Source organism: Nannobrachium achirus (genome assembly GCF_963921795.1).
Source record: "Nannobrachium achirus genome assembly, chromosome: 12".
NCBI lineage: Eukaryota > Metazoa > Chordata > Actinopteri > Myctophiformes > Myctophidae > Nannobrachium > Nannobrachium achirus.
Window position 1 is genome coordinate 40,409,832 of NC_137832.1, and position 13,286 is coordinate 40,423,117.

At 46.5% G+C, this 13,286-nt stretch overlaps 1 protein-coding gene across 1 annotated transcript in view; it reads left to right on the plus strand.

Moving 5' to 3' along the window:
• Positions 1–511: 511 nt before the first annotated feature.
• Positions 512–13,286, plus strand: part of ghra (growth hormone receptor a) — a 49,215-nt gene continuing 36,440 nt past the window's right edge. The window contains exon 1 of the mRNA XM_080738404.1: positions 512–967. The gene's annotated coding sequence lies outside the window, so the exon portion shown is untranslated. The remainder of the gene's footprint in view (positions 968–13,286) is intronic.

The following is a 13,286-nucleotide window of genomic DNA, read 5'->3' on the forward strand; positions in this document are numbered from 1 at the left end:
GATTATCTGCATTTCAAAAGCAAAATATAGACAATCCACACAAATTATTAGAACAATGACTGCCACAATAGCCTATCAAAAATAGTCACTTCGTCATTTGGAAAATCAACAAAAAAGTATCAAAATCATCCCAATTTAAGTTGGTATATGGCCATTTCCGGTTTAAAACGTCCATTTTGAATTTAGAAAATGTCAGAAATGGATTCAGCATCCTCAATAACCCCCAAAACCACTCCAATATTGTTCAAATCGGCCAATCAGTTTTTGACATATTTTTCATTATTATAGGTGATTATGCTAATTAAAGCTAATTATGCTAATTATGAAAATTGCCCAACATATGCAAGTTAGCATCCGGCAGTTTTTAACTGCTGGGGACCCATACTCAACATTTCTAACATAAAACTTTAGGGTACTCAAAATGTCCGGGTTCACTTTCTGGCTACTAGACTATAGGCTAGCCTACTACTGCGAACGTGCGAAGCGTGTTCTTTCACTCAGTCATAGGTTCACTTGCAGCTTGGTTGGTTGTTGGTTGCGCTGGAACAACGAATTTTTGGCAGTGGAGGGCGCTTCACCGCTGCGCGAAACACATGAGTCTCTCTCTCTCTCTCTCTCTCTGTCTGTCTGTCTGTCTGTCTCTGTCTCTGTCTCACTAGTAAGAACGAGACGAGTTGCTGCCGTCTAAATAGCCTACATGATGAACAGAGCTACGAATTCGACCTGGTCAGCCCAGCATCGGCAATAGCAAGGGCGAACCTACATTAATGACTAGTTGGGTAAATGTAAATAAGAAACCCTGTCCTTTCCGCTCGCACAACCGAGCTCCTTTAGAGGCGACTTAGTGAAGAAAGTGACGGACGGACTTCAGCGTGTTGGTGATCATAGAGAAGGCTACGCAAGCTGCAGATGAACAAGTTCTGAAAAGTCGATCTTTACAGTTTTTCAGCTGATACCATCGTATTAAGTGAGTGGTTTTACATTGTTTGTTTTTTATTTTAAATATGGCCTACATTCAGTGGATGTGTGTTCGTTTTTTCCGTAATTCTCTGATGGTATGCATGCATGCATGCAGCACAGACACGACACGAAACTTTAGGCAGTTTAAATGACCTTGTTTTCGTTTTTTTAAATCCCTCTGCAATCTGTGATTATGTACGATTGTTATTGGTAATTTTAGTAGCAGCCAAAGTTGGGTTGAACTTGGAGACAATTAGCTGCATGTCCTATAGCTACCCTTTGGTGAGGCAGACGCGTGCCAGCCACAGCAGGGCTGTGGTTCTCAAACTTTCTCATGTCAAGGACCCTAAATTGACACTTAATAGCCAGCGGACCCCCATTTGAAAAGACATGCCAGGGACCCCCATAAGAGAAGATTTTACGGCTCTAGCAGTGATTCTCAACCATTTTAATTTCAAGGACCCCCAGTTTGACATGCATTAGACTAGGGACCCCCATTTAATGGCATTTCTATCTCTGGGACCCCAATTTAGGTCTATATTGTAAAACCAAATGTTTATTTAACTCTAACTGAGGGTGTGCAATTGGAACCAAATGGACCATTTGGTTCCATTTGTACACACTCTTGAGTTACAGACCCATAAGGGTCCATTTATCTATCATTTAGCTGGGGACCCCCTGGAAGGACCCCTGGGGGTCCCCGGACCCCACTTTGAGAACCAATCTGCAGTGGTAGTCGCACTTGGAATATCCTCGACATATACTGTAGGTTCTAGATGTGGATTAAATGACTTTGAATGGTATTTTTCCTTCCCCCCAGATTTACAATAGTCTAATAGCCAGACTATTATCGCCATGTTTAACTCGCCTCTTGAGAAATCTTCCTACTGCATGCTGCCAGCCTCAAAGAGCGCAAATCCACACGGATGTCAATCAAACTTTTGATAACTGATAGCTATCCTAGCATCTGATTAAAATAATTGCATTCTGATTATTCTGCCGCTGTAAAGAGGAAGAATGGCAGAAACACATAACACTAACTGCACAATTTGTTGAGAGGCTCTGCAATTAATTATTATATTGACTTAGCCCATACACAATAATGTAAACATTATAACTGCATAGGACCACTACATCACGTCATTACATCATAAAAGACCAGTAAGACTCCCTAATCGGGAGTGTCAGGCACCAAACAAGATAGGACCCAAAAGCAGGACAGAGGCAGGTACCAGGTTTAACGGGTTTTAATCAGATAAGGAGCAGGCAAAGGCAGAGTTAAAGGGGAAGCAGGGGTCAGAGTTCCGGGGGGGTCAGTCAGCGTGGCGTCAGGTTCAGAGGGGTTAGGCTTAGGCGTTATCCGTGGGTTCGATCCAGGTCCAAAACACAGGCGGTCTGTCCAAACAAGCAGAGATACAAAGGCGTTAGGCAAGGGAAAATCCAGGTACAGGCAAGGTTTCAAAGCAGGTAGATATACAGTATAGTCAGGTTTAAAGCTTGCTAACCGAGAGCTAAACTGGTCTGATCTGCAGGCAGGAAACAATGGCACGAGTGAGCCATTAAATACTGTGGCTCCTCCTCAGTGGAACCAGGTGCAGGTGTGGACACAGGTGTGCTTGAGCTCTGACGGGTGTGGGCGTGACAGGAGCCCCCCCTCCCACGGACGCCTCCTGGCGTCCTCCGAGGTTGGTCTGGATGCTGCTGATGGAAATCACGGATGAGGGAGGCATCCAAGATGTCACGGGTAGGAACCCAGCACCGCTCTTCCGGACCATAGCCCTCCCAATCCACCAGATACTGAACACCTCTACCCCGCAGCCTGGACTTAAGGAGTCGACGTACAGTGTACGCCGGCGAGCCGTCAATAGAGCGGGGCGGAGGAGGCAGCGGGGTGGGGGGGGACAGGGGGCTCGTGACCACTGGCTTGACACGGGAAACGTGGAAGGTAGGGTGGATGCGCATGGTCCGGGGCAGCTTGAGACGAAGAGCAGAGCGATTAATAACTTTCCCAATGGGGAAAGGCCCAATGAAACGGGGTGCCAATTTACGGGACTCAACTCGAAGAGGAAGGTCTTTTGTAGACAACCACACTCTCTGCCCAGGACGGTAGCCAGGCGCCGGCACACGGTGACGGTCAGCGTGATGCTGGTATCGGGAGACAGTGCGGAGCAGCTGGGAACGGGCTCTCTTCCAAGTCCGCCTACAGCGACGCACAAACTCCTGGGCAGAGGGAACAGAGACCTCTCTCTCTTGGTCAGGGAACAAAGGTGGTTGGTACCCCAGAGCGCATTGGAAAGGTGACAGGCCAGTAGCAGATGTGGGCAACGAGTTATGGGCATATTCCACCCATAACAATTTTCGGCTCCAGGTGGACGGGTTGTCAGAGGTCAGACAGCGCAGAGTGGTTTCCATCTCTTGGTTCATCCTTTCCGTCTGACCATTAGACTCTGGGTGGAAACCAGATGAGAGGCTGACCGAGGCACCAACCAAGGAGCAGAAGGCTCTCCAGAACCCAGAGGTGAACTGGGGTCCCCGGTCCGAAACCACATCGACGGGAAACCCATGAGGACGAACCACATGCTGAACCAATAGCTCAGCAGTTTCCTTGGCGGTGGGGAGTTTGGGAAGGGCAATGAAGTGGGCAGACTTAGAGAACCGGTCCACAATAGTGAGAATGGCAGTGTTGCCGTCTGACGGTGGAAGACCGGTGACAAAGTCCAACAAGATGTGGGACCAAGGCCGGTGTGGGACAGGAAGTGGTAGCAGAAGGCCAGACGGGGGCTGACGAGAGGTTTTATTCCGGGCACATACCGGGCAGGGTGCAACGAATGACTCAACGTCTTTCCTCATGGTGGGCCACCAGAAACGTTGTTTCAGAAAATAAAGGGTGCGCTTCATACCAGGGTGGCAGGCGAGATTAGACGAATGACCCCACTGTAGCACCAGAGGCCTAACAGGATCCGGTACAAACATGCGATTTGGGGGGCCATTCCCAGGATCCGGGTGCTGGCGTTGAGCATTACGAACCTCTGCCTCCACCTTCCAAGTCAGGACTCCTATTATGTAGTCGGAAGGAAGGATGGGCTCAGGATTGGGGTTCCCCGGACTGGGGCAGAACATGCGAGACAAAGCATCAGGTTTTGTATTTTTGGATCCAGGACGATAGGACAGAGTGAAGTTGAACCTGGAGAAGAACAAAGCCCACCGGGCCTGGCGGGAGTTGAGACGTTTAGCTGTTTTAATATACTCCAATGTCGCCACTCTTCAAGGGCCAACTTCACGGCCAACAGTTCCCTATTTCCAATGTCATAGTTCCTCTCCGCAGGGTCAAGTTTACAAGAGAAAAAGGCACAGGGATGGATTCTGTGGTCTTCAGAGGAGCGCTGAGATAGCACTGCTCCTACTCCTACATCAGAAGCGTCCACTTCAACAATGAATTGGCGGTTCGGCTCAGGGTGGATCAGGACAGGAGCCGACGTGAACCGGGTCTTGAGGTACTGGAATGCCTTCTCTGCATCCGGTGACCAGACAAATGGCACTTTGGGGGAGGTGAGGGCGGTGAGGGGGGCCGCCAAGGTGCTGTAGTTCCGCACAAAACCCCTATAGAAGTTAGCGAAACCAAGGAAACCCTGAAGAGCCTTGCGGGTTGTGGGCTGCGGCCACTCGACCACCGCTCTAATCTTCTCTGGGTCCATACGGATGCTGTCAGCAGACAGAATGTAGCCCAGGAAAGGGACAGTAGTCTGGTGGAAAGCACACTTCTCCGCTTTCACATAGAGGCGATTCTCAAGAAGGCGCTGGAGCACCTGTCTCACATGATGAGTGTGGTCTTGCTGGGTACTGGAGAAGATCAAGATGTCGTCCAAATAAACAAAGACAAACCGATTTAACATGTCACGGAGAACATCGTTGACAAGAGCTTGAAAGACAGCGGGAGCATTTGTAAGGCCAAAAGGCATGACGAGGTACTCATAGTGGCCACTAGGGGTGTTGAAAGCTGTCTTCCACTCGTCGCCTTCACGGATCCTGACCAAGTGGTAAGCATTGCGAAGGTCAAGTTTGGTGAAGATCGAGGCTTTCTGGACACGTTCAAAAGCAGAAGAGATAAGAGGCAGTGGGTAGCGGTTCTTGACGGTGATGTCATTCAAGCCCCGATAATCAATACAGGGCCGTAAACCTCCGTCCTTCTTCTCCACAAAGAAGAACCCAGCTCCAGCGGGTGAGGAAGAGGGGCGGATGATTCCCGAGGCTAGTGACTCCGATATGTACTTCTCCATGGCATCGGTCTCAGGGGCTGATAGCGAGTACAGGCGACCACGGGGGGGAGAAGTATCAGGCATCAGGTTGATGGGACAGTCATATGGGCGATGTGGGGGTAAAGATGTGGCCCGAGCCTTGTTGAAAACCTCCTTTAAGTCCCAGTAATCAGGAGGAACCCCTGATAGGTCTGGGGAGTAATTAGACAGAGCCGAGTCAGGGGAGAGTGGGGGTTGAGCTGACCTCAGGCAGTTAGCAAGACAATACTGCCCCCAGGAGGTAATCTTGCCACAAGACCAGTCTATGGAGGGGTTATGCAAAGCTAACCAGGGACGTCCTAGAATGACTGGGACATGAGGCGAATTAATAAGGTGCAGTGAAATAGTCTCACAGTGGTTGCCTGATACACGGAGCTTAATAGGAACTGTTGACTGAGTAACCAAACCAATGGACTTGCCATCTAGGGCTCTGGCCTGACAGGGTTTATCAACAGAAGTGACAGGAATGTTTAACTGTTGAGCTAAAGTGGCATCAATCAAATTAGCATCTGCACCAGAATCAATTAAAGCCTGAGTTTCCAATAGAGAGTCATTGCAACAAATAATAACAGGCTGGAATTTCGTAGGGGAGTTAGGGAAATGAAAATTGCTCACCAATAATTCCCTGGCTACTGGTGAGCGTGGTCTTTTGCCGGACAGGAAGACACAATGTGGCCAGGACGGCCACAATAGAGACAGGCTTTCTCCCGGAACCGCTTCTGGCGCTCCTCATCAGTTAAACGAGCCCGTCCAATCTCCATGTGTTTTAAAAATCGGCCTGAAGGTGGCGCTAGAATAGGGCCATGTGAGAAATGAGGGGTGGGGTCTCCGCGTTGCCTTGGCGGACGAATAGGTACCGACCCCGGCTCTCCCGGACGCTCCTAGCCCGAGTTACGGCATTTTATGTGCGCTGCAGTGGCAGGGGGTCCTCCAATGGGGGCGCCACCACTTTTGCATCCGTTCTGGAGCACCAGGAGTCGGTGGTCCCCGGGAATTCCCCGTGAGCAGCCCCGTTGGGGTGGTCATTTGGTCATTTTTGCACATTTGGTCATTTTTTACATCTGGGGGTCCCCCAGGGACCTGGGGGTCCCTGGGGCTCCGGGGGTCCTTGGAGGTTGTAGTTTGGCAGGCAAGGAGTGTGTGTGTAAAATCTGGCATGGATCGGGTCAACGGGTGCGGAGATATAAGCAGGGAAAAAGTGTGACGTGTGAGCACATTTGGTAATTTTTTACATCTGGGGGTCCCTCAGGGACCTGGGGCTCCCTGGGGCTCCGGGGGTCCTTGGAGGTTGTATTTTGGCAGTCAAGGAGTGTTTGTGCAAAATTTGGCATGGATGGGAGCAACGGTTGTGGAGATATGAGCAGGGCAAAAGTGTGACGGACTGACGGACAGACAGCCCGTGGAGGTTTTGGTAGTAAATGCGACCTACGGTCGCAATAAGCACTAATAAAGCAATAATAATTGAGAGGGAGACATCACATGGAAGTATTGTCTTCTATACTTGCAGAAGAACGGAACCTTCATGGCTCATTATGGCTTCACATGTGCATTTAGATTTGACCATGGATCAGGTGTAAACTACTTCACTGGAGTAGCCATACAAAACTGAGCTACTGCTGCACTGTTTCTCTGTCAATTCGAAAGGAGTCAGCTATGGCCGCCCCATGGCGAATACGCTGCTTTATGTTCCAATTTAATCTTAGTGTATGGTGTTTTGTACTGAAAATAGCCTATCTTCAAGTATGCTCAGTGTGCGACATCATCTTATGGCGTGTTACATAGATCATGAAGGTGCCTTAGCAATCATAAACCATTAGAGTCAGCTACAGCGTACAGTGCACACATGTGCACACATGTTCAGCATCCGTGTGTGTGTGGTTGTCAGTCTGTGTGACAGAGAAGGAGGGGGGATCCTTCAAAGGAATCTGAGTTGAGGACTTCATCAGCCAATCAAAACACGTTGTGCTCTGAAATAGGCATGGAGTAGGCATATACATATGACACCACAGAAAAAGAAACTTGTGAATATCGATAAAGTTTTAAACTAGCAATTGGAGGTGTGAAATTAAATGTGTGAATCCATTACAAACACTCCCTTTCTGTGAAATCCCCAGCCAGGTGCACCTGCTGGCTTTGATCCGCTCAGAGTGGATTAGGGATGGGACGATAAGCGATATTATCGTTTATCGTGATAAAAAAACACTCAAGATTAATCGTATTGTGGAGATTTAACATATCGTGATATCGTCCTCCGTCATGCACTGGGTTCAGTTCACCTTTTATTTGCAGAGCTGCATATCCAGTACCACTTAAACCCTCTATAATTGGTAAAAGGTACTTATAAAAAGACTTGATTCAGTCTTTTTCCACTCTCTATCAAATGTCTTTGCCAAAAGAGAGCCGTTCTACAAGCTCACAACGCATCGCGTCGCGATGCGATGTGAGCTTGTAGATCTGCTATTTTTTGGCAAATGTTCCGCCCCAGGATAATGGCTTTTGATTATCGCGATAATATCATAAATCGCGATTTCTTTTGCCACAATAATCGTGATATGAAATTTTCATATTGTCCCATCCCTAGAGTGGATCCACTGGAGTTCTCGCTGGGCATGGACACACATGCACACACAACTCAAGATGGACAGAAACAGACTGCTGTATGGAAGTAGTGAATATTGATAATGTTTTAAACTAGCAGTTGTAGATAACTGAAAACATACATAAACATTTCTATCCCCAGTATTGTGGGTACAAAGTTCCGGTGCTCCGAGTGCCCCAGAACAGCTGCTCTGCCCAACCAGGAGAGCTGATAGGCTTGCATGAGAATTGGAGACATTTTGTTGCTTGTTTCAGGCAGATGGTATACACAGTATAAACATCCATGAAGTAGTTGCTCAATCTTGAAAAATCTACAGCTGTTAATTTAAATATTTGTTATAAATATGCACTACTTCCATACAGCCTGTTTCTTCACCTCAACACACACATTGGCACAGTGACAGGCTGTCTCTCATAATCTTGGATATGCCCAAATTATTGCATTTACCTTTGCTTTGTAAACGTTCTCTCAGCGCTGCAGGTGTGAATTCAGTGTTAAGCCTAGTTCAGACCAACCTAGTTGAAACTTGCAACCAGTGGTTGCCAAACATTCTGTGATATTATAAAACTTTATGTTTTTATTCTACAAGTGGAATCTCATGAGACTCATGAATCAAGTCAATGGATCCAAATCATTTTCTATGGAGAGCATGCAACACAACGTGGCCTTGCGGTGCATGATGGAAATTATTGTCTTCGATCAGAAGACGTAGATGAATTATGCATAAAGTTGCATGAAATCAACTTGATGCAAATGAGGCCTGTCCACTACAATAATAAAAATCGAACCTCTGTTCGAAGTGGAGCTGTGTGTGTGTGTGTGTGTGTGTGTGTGTGTGTGTGTGTGTGTGTGTGTGTGTGTGTGTGTGTGTGTGTGTGTGTGTGTGTGTGCAACAGCGCCCCTCCCTTAACATGTGTGGTCAGAAAAGGTTACTGCAGGCTACAGACACGGAGACACGGAGACAGACAGACAGACCCACACACACGGCCACGTATAGGGAGCTTGTGTTCCACACAGCTCCAAAAACAATAATGAGTGTCTAAATGACAACATTTAAGGTTAACTTCAATGAAGGCCTAACTATGTAGTGGAATGGAGCGGAGTATGTCTAAATGGAAAAACAAGGTAATTGCTATGTAACTACCTTGTTACGGTATATGAAGGCAGTCTGTGCTGAGTCAGCTGACTTCCTGATAGAAACTATTCTTGTAAGGTCATTGTTTTAATTGGGATATGTGATGTCTATGTCTATACGTTTCATATTGCCATATTTGGTATCTGCTTTATGAAATAAATAACTCAATCCATTCTTTGGTTATTGTGAGGATATTGCAATGTACTTGGAGTGATAAAATCGCAATATACCATGCTTGTGAGTAATTGCTTACTTTAAGTATAGGCTTCAGCTATGCAACTTTGAGCCATTTAAAATATAATAAGAGCATTGAATAATTGTCTAAATTACGCACTCTTTCACGTTAGCATTGGATTAATTAATGTAATTAACGATTCTGATAGAACTTTGTTGAACTTTTGTATATTTTATGGTTAATTAGTCATTCGTTTTGTCCACTGTATGAAGAACACTTTTTAGACACTTATGTGTTTACACACACGCACACGCACACGCGCACGCACACACGCACGCACGCACGCACGCACGCACGCACACACACACAGTCACACACACACACACACACACACACACACACACACACACACACACACACGTCTCAGTCTGGAATGCTGCAAAGCATTTTCCACATAGATCACTTTACACATGCATACTGCAAACACCTTCTTTCTCTGCTGCTGCTGCTGCTGCTGCTGCTTGTATTCTGTCTTTTCCTTTCTTGTTCTGTCTTTCTCACAGACACACATGTACACACACACACACACACACACACACACTGCACACACATCTTAGCTGGGTTTTTGCAGATGTGTGTCCTGATCTCCTTCCAGCAGAGGCTCTTCAGAGCCAGTGTGCTGACACTGAGTTTTCCACTCCCTCTTATGAAATAAGAGTAGGAGATATAAGAGCCATCCAAGGGCCAGGCCTGCATGCCTTTCACGCACGCACGCACGCACGCACACGCGCACGCACACACACACACACACACACACACACACACACACACACACACACACACACACACACACACACACACACACACAGGTTAATAGATACATCCAACAGTGCAAGGTCTATTAAGAGCAGCTGGTTGCACAGCGGTATTCATGCTCCACCCCTGCCTGAGCCGTTCTGCCAGTGTGGCCTCTCTCTTCTTCATCAGCACATCTGTGCAACATGTAGGCACATGTCGAAGTCTGTGGCCTGTTCTAACCTTGTTTATTTTATGGAAAGGTTTTTTTTGGGGGGGAGCAGAAAATGTATTTGCACGATCCTTGTGCGTTTGTTGAAGAAATGTGTGTAATGTTCTTTGCAAGAGCATTGAAGTTATATTGGCCTTGCTTGGTCCCAATCCTGAATTGCACGTTAATTATGTACTGTAGCTATAATGTAACATAAAATAATGTCCCTCCCATATCAATCAGAAATATCTTGTCTTTGTGCAATCACAATATTCTTTTGGTCACCCATTTCGTGGAAATCATGAAAATGCTAATGGTCAAGAGGTTAATTTCCCTTAAAAGCATACAAGACTAGACGCTGAACATATTGAGGATATTTGAAGTGTGCAGTACCTTCTTGTAGCCTACAGATTCTTCTTTAGAAGGCACAGAGATGGAAAGACAGGAACAATGGAAAGGTATTTTAGAGACAGAGATGGTGGTGCATTTAAGAGAGAGTGGAAAAAAACGTAGTTACAAAGACTAAGATAATGGAGATGAGGCACCTGAGTATGACCCTCCTCTCAGCAGGGAACCCATAAAGACACAGATGAGCTAGTTCTCAACCCTTTTATGCCTTTACTGTAATAGGCAAGGATTTGTATGAATCAGACAGTCTAGCTGTCTTTTTGTTAATTGAAATGTGGAAAGTGGATGTACTTTCTTTGAACGTTTGATTTCTATAAAACCTGACAGCAGATTAGTCTTGGCAGCTCAAGAGCTCCGACTGTCACCAGATACAGACTAATTTGTGCGTGCATGCGCGCGTGCATGTTGTGTGTGTGCGTGCGTGTGTAACCTGTCGTGTACACAGGTGCTGAATGTTTGTGTGTGTGTGTGTGTGTGTGTGTGTGTGTGTGTGTGTGTGTGTGTGTGTGTGTGTGTGTGTGTGTGTGTGTGTGTGTGTGTGTGTGTGTGTGTGTGTGTGTGTGTATTGTGTAACCTGTTGTGTGCACAGGCACAGAATGTTTGATACCTTATCAAGGGTTGACTATACACTACAGTCAGCATCACAGTGTGAAGCCATGGTTCCAGTTAAGAGCTCTGAGTGGAATGCGTGTGAATGCATACATGCATGTGCATCTTCAGGGATACAGGTGGTAATGCTGCAGGCCAGCATAATCCATAAGCCTGCTGAATTCTCAGTAACACATTGGAACCGTTTGGTAGTGAGAAAACTCTTCAATAGGACACAAATGTGCCCCCCCCCCAACTCCCTCCATGATCTGCCCTGTGGAATTTGTCAAAGCCCTATGGGTGTAGTAGTCATGGTACTCAACATAGGAATCCCTACTTATCCTATTAAACTAAGGCTTGGTTCATTCATACCTCTCTGCGTGCCTGCCTTCGTGAGCCCGTGATGGCATCCCCAAGCGCGTGATTGATGGCATCTGTGTGCTGCTGTAACCAAATGGACCCGTGAGGCTCCATTTGGTTACAGCCAGGATGCCAGTTGATGGATAAATTAACAACTCTGAGGATTTTATTGTACAGGCTATCAATTAAACGGTGGATGCGGTGATGTCAACGCGCCTCCATGGGTGATTGGCCTCATATATATCATCCTGATTGGCAAAGATTTACATCTAGAATTTGCAGGGATGGTCAACATATTGTGTCTGTGTAATAACTTCATAAACATTAATCCCTCAATTTCTACAGACTACACTCACCTCTAAAGAATGAATTCCAAACATTGCTGGCCTACAATAATCTACCTGACCTGGCGGAGGCTTCTGCTCCGAGGAGGAGCACCTTTTCTTCGGGCAATGATTTTTCACATCCCATGTACACAAATTCCTTAACACAATTTCAATATTTGTTTTGTTTTTCCCCCCTTTTCCGTGATGACTTAGGATGAGGAACACTTTATATCTAGTTTATTAGATATAGATAACACACCTAAAGGCCTTCCTGAGGTGAAAGTGTCAAATCTTTACAGTTAAATAGCCTACTTGCTTTTAAAAAGCAGAGTAAATCCAACGGTGTCGCTCATTGTTGATTTCCAAAAACGTTGAATTTATTTTAGTTTTGCCCATAATAATGACAAGCCCAATAGGGACGCCAGGCTGAAAGTGGTTAAGATAGCACATGAATGCTGCATGTTTATGTTTCCAAAGAACTTCTCTCCTGAGATTTCCTGAGATTAACTTAACCTCTGACCTCCATAACTCCCCAATGGTAAATAAGTTCATTCACACTACCAGCATTTCCCACTTTCCACACGCTACACCTCCGAGTTTTCAATTAACTCATTATTTTAAAATGTTCCTGTAATTTATTGTGCATTATGGTAAAAAACTAAAAAGTGAAATTGAACGGCTAATAAACATAATATACTCAGTATTCCACCGTGCAGACACCACAGCAGCCTTGCTGACTCTTCCTTCTTTGCTTTTGGAAGAATCTAAAACTAAACTTGGCCTTGCCACATTACCATGTGTGCATGCGAGCGTGCCTTGGAGGCCATGGAAGGGGCTAACACAACGCGATGAACTGACCTCTTACCCCCTAACCTTTCTCTTCATTTCACTCCACCCTCATACCATCGCTCCATCCGTTCTTAGCCCCCCCCCTTCTCCTGCCTACTTCTCTCACACAAACACAGATGATTAACAGAAACCAGCTCCCCAGGGAAACTTGGGGGAGGGATAGTGTTGGCCACAGGGTAACAAGTGTGCATGTGTGGCATGCTCGCGTGCATGTACGCACGCGCATACGTTTGTGGGTGTACTGTGTATGTGTGTGCGCGTGTGTGTGTGTAGGTTTGCCTGGTTGCATGTGTACACGGGGCAGAGGCAGTGGGAGGAGGGTTGACCGCAGACGATTTAAATGTTTACCAAGGGACCTTAGGAGGTCTGTACTGAACCTCCCTCTTTCCTGGTTGGTTTACCCTGCCTTCCCGAATGTATCGGGCCCTCGATTGGCTGAGAGAGGGAGAGGAGTGGAGGGGAAACATTCATTTGAGAGAGAGAGAGAGAGAGAGAGAGAGAGAGAGAGAGAGAGAGAGAGAGAGAGAGAGAGAGCTTTCACAGACGCTTTACTCTGATAGTGGGGGAGAGCAGAGCTTGCTCCGG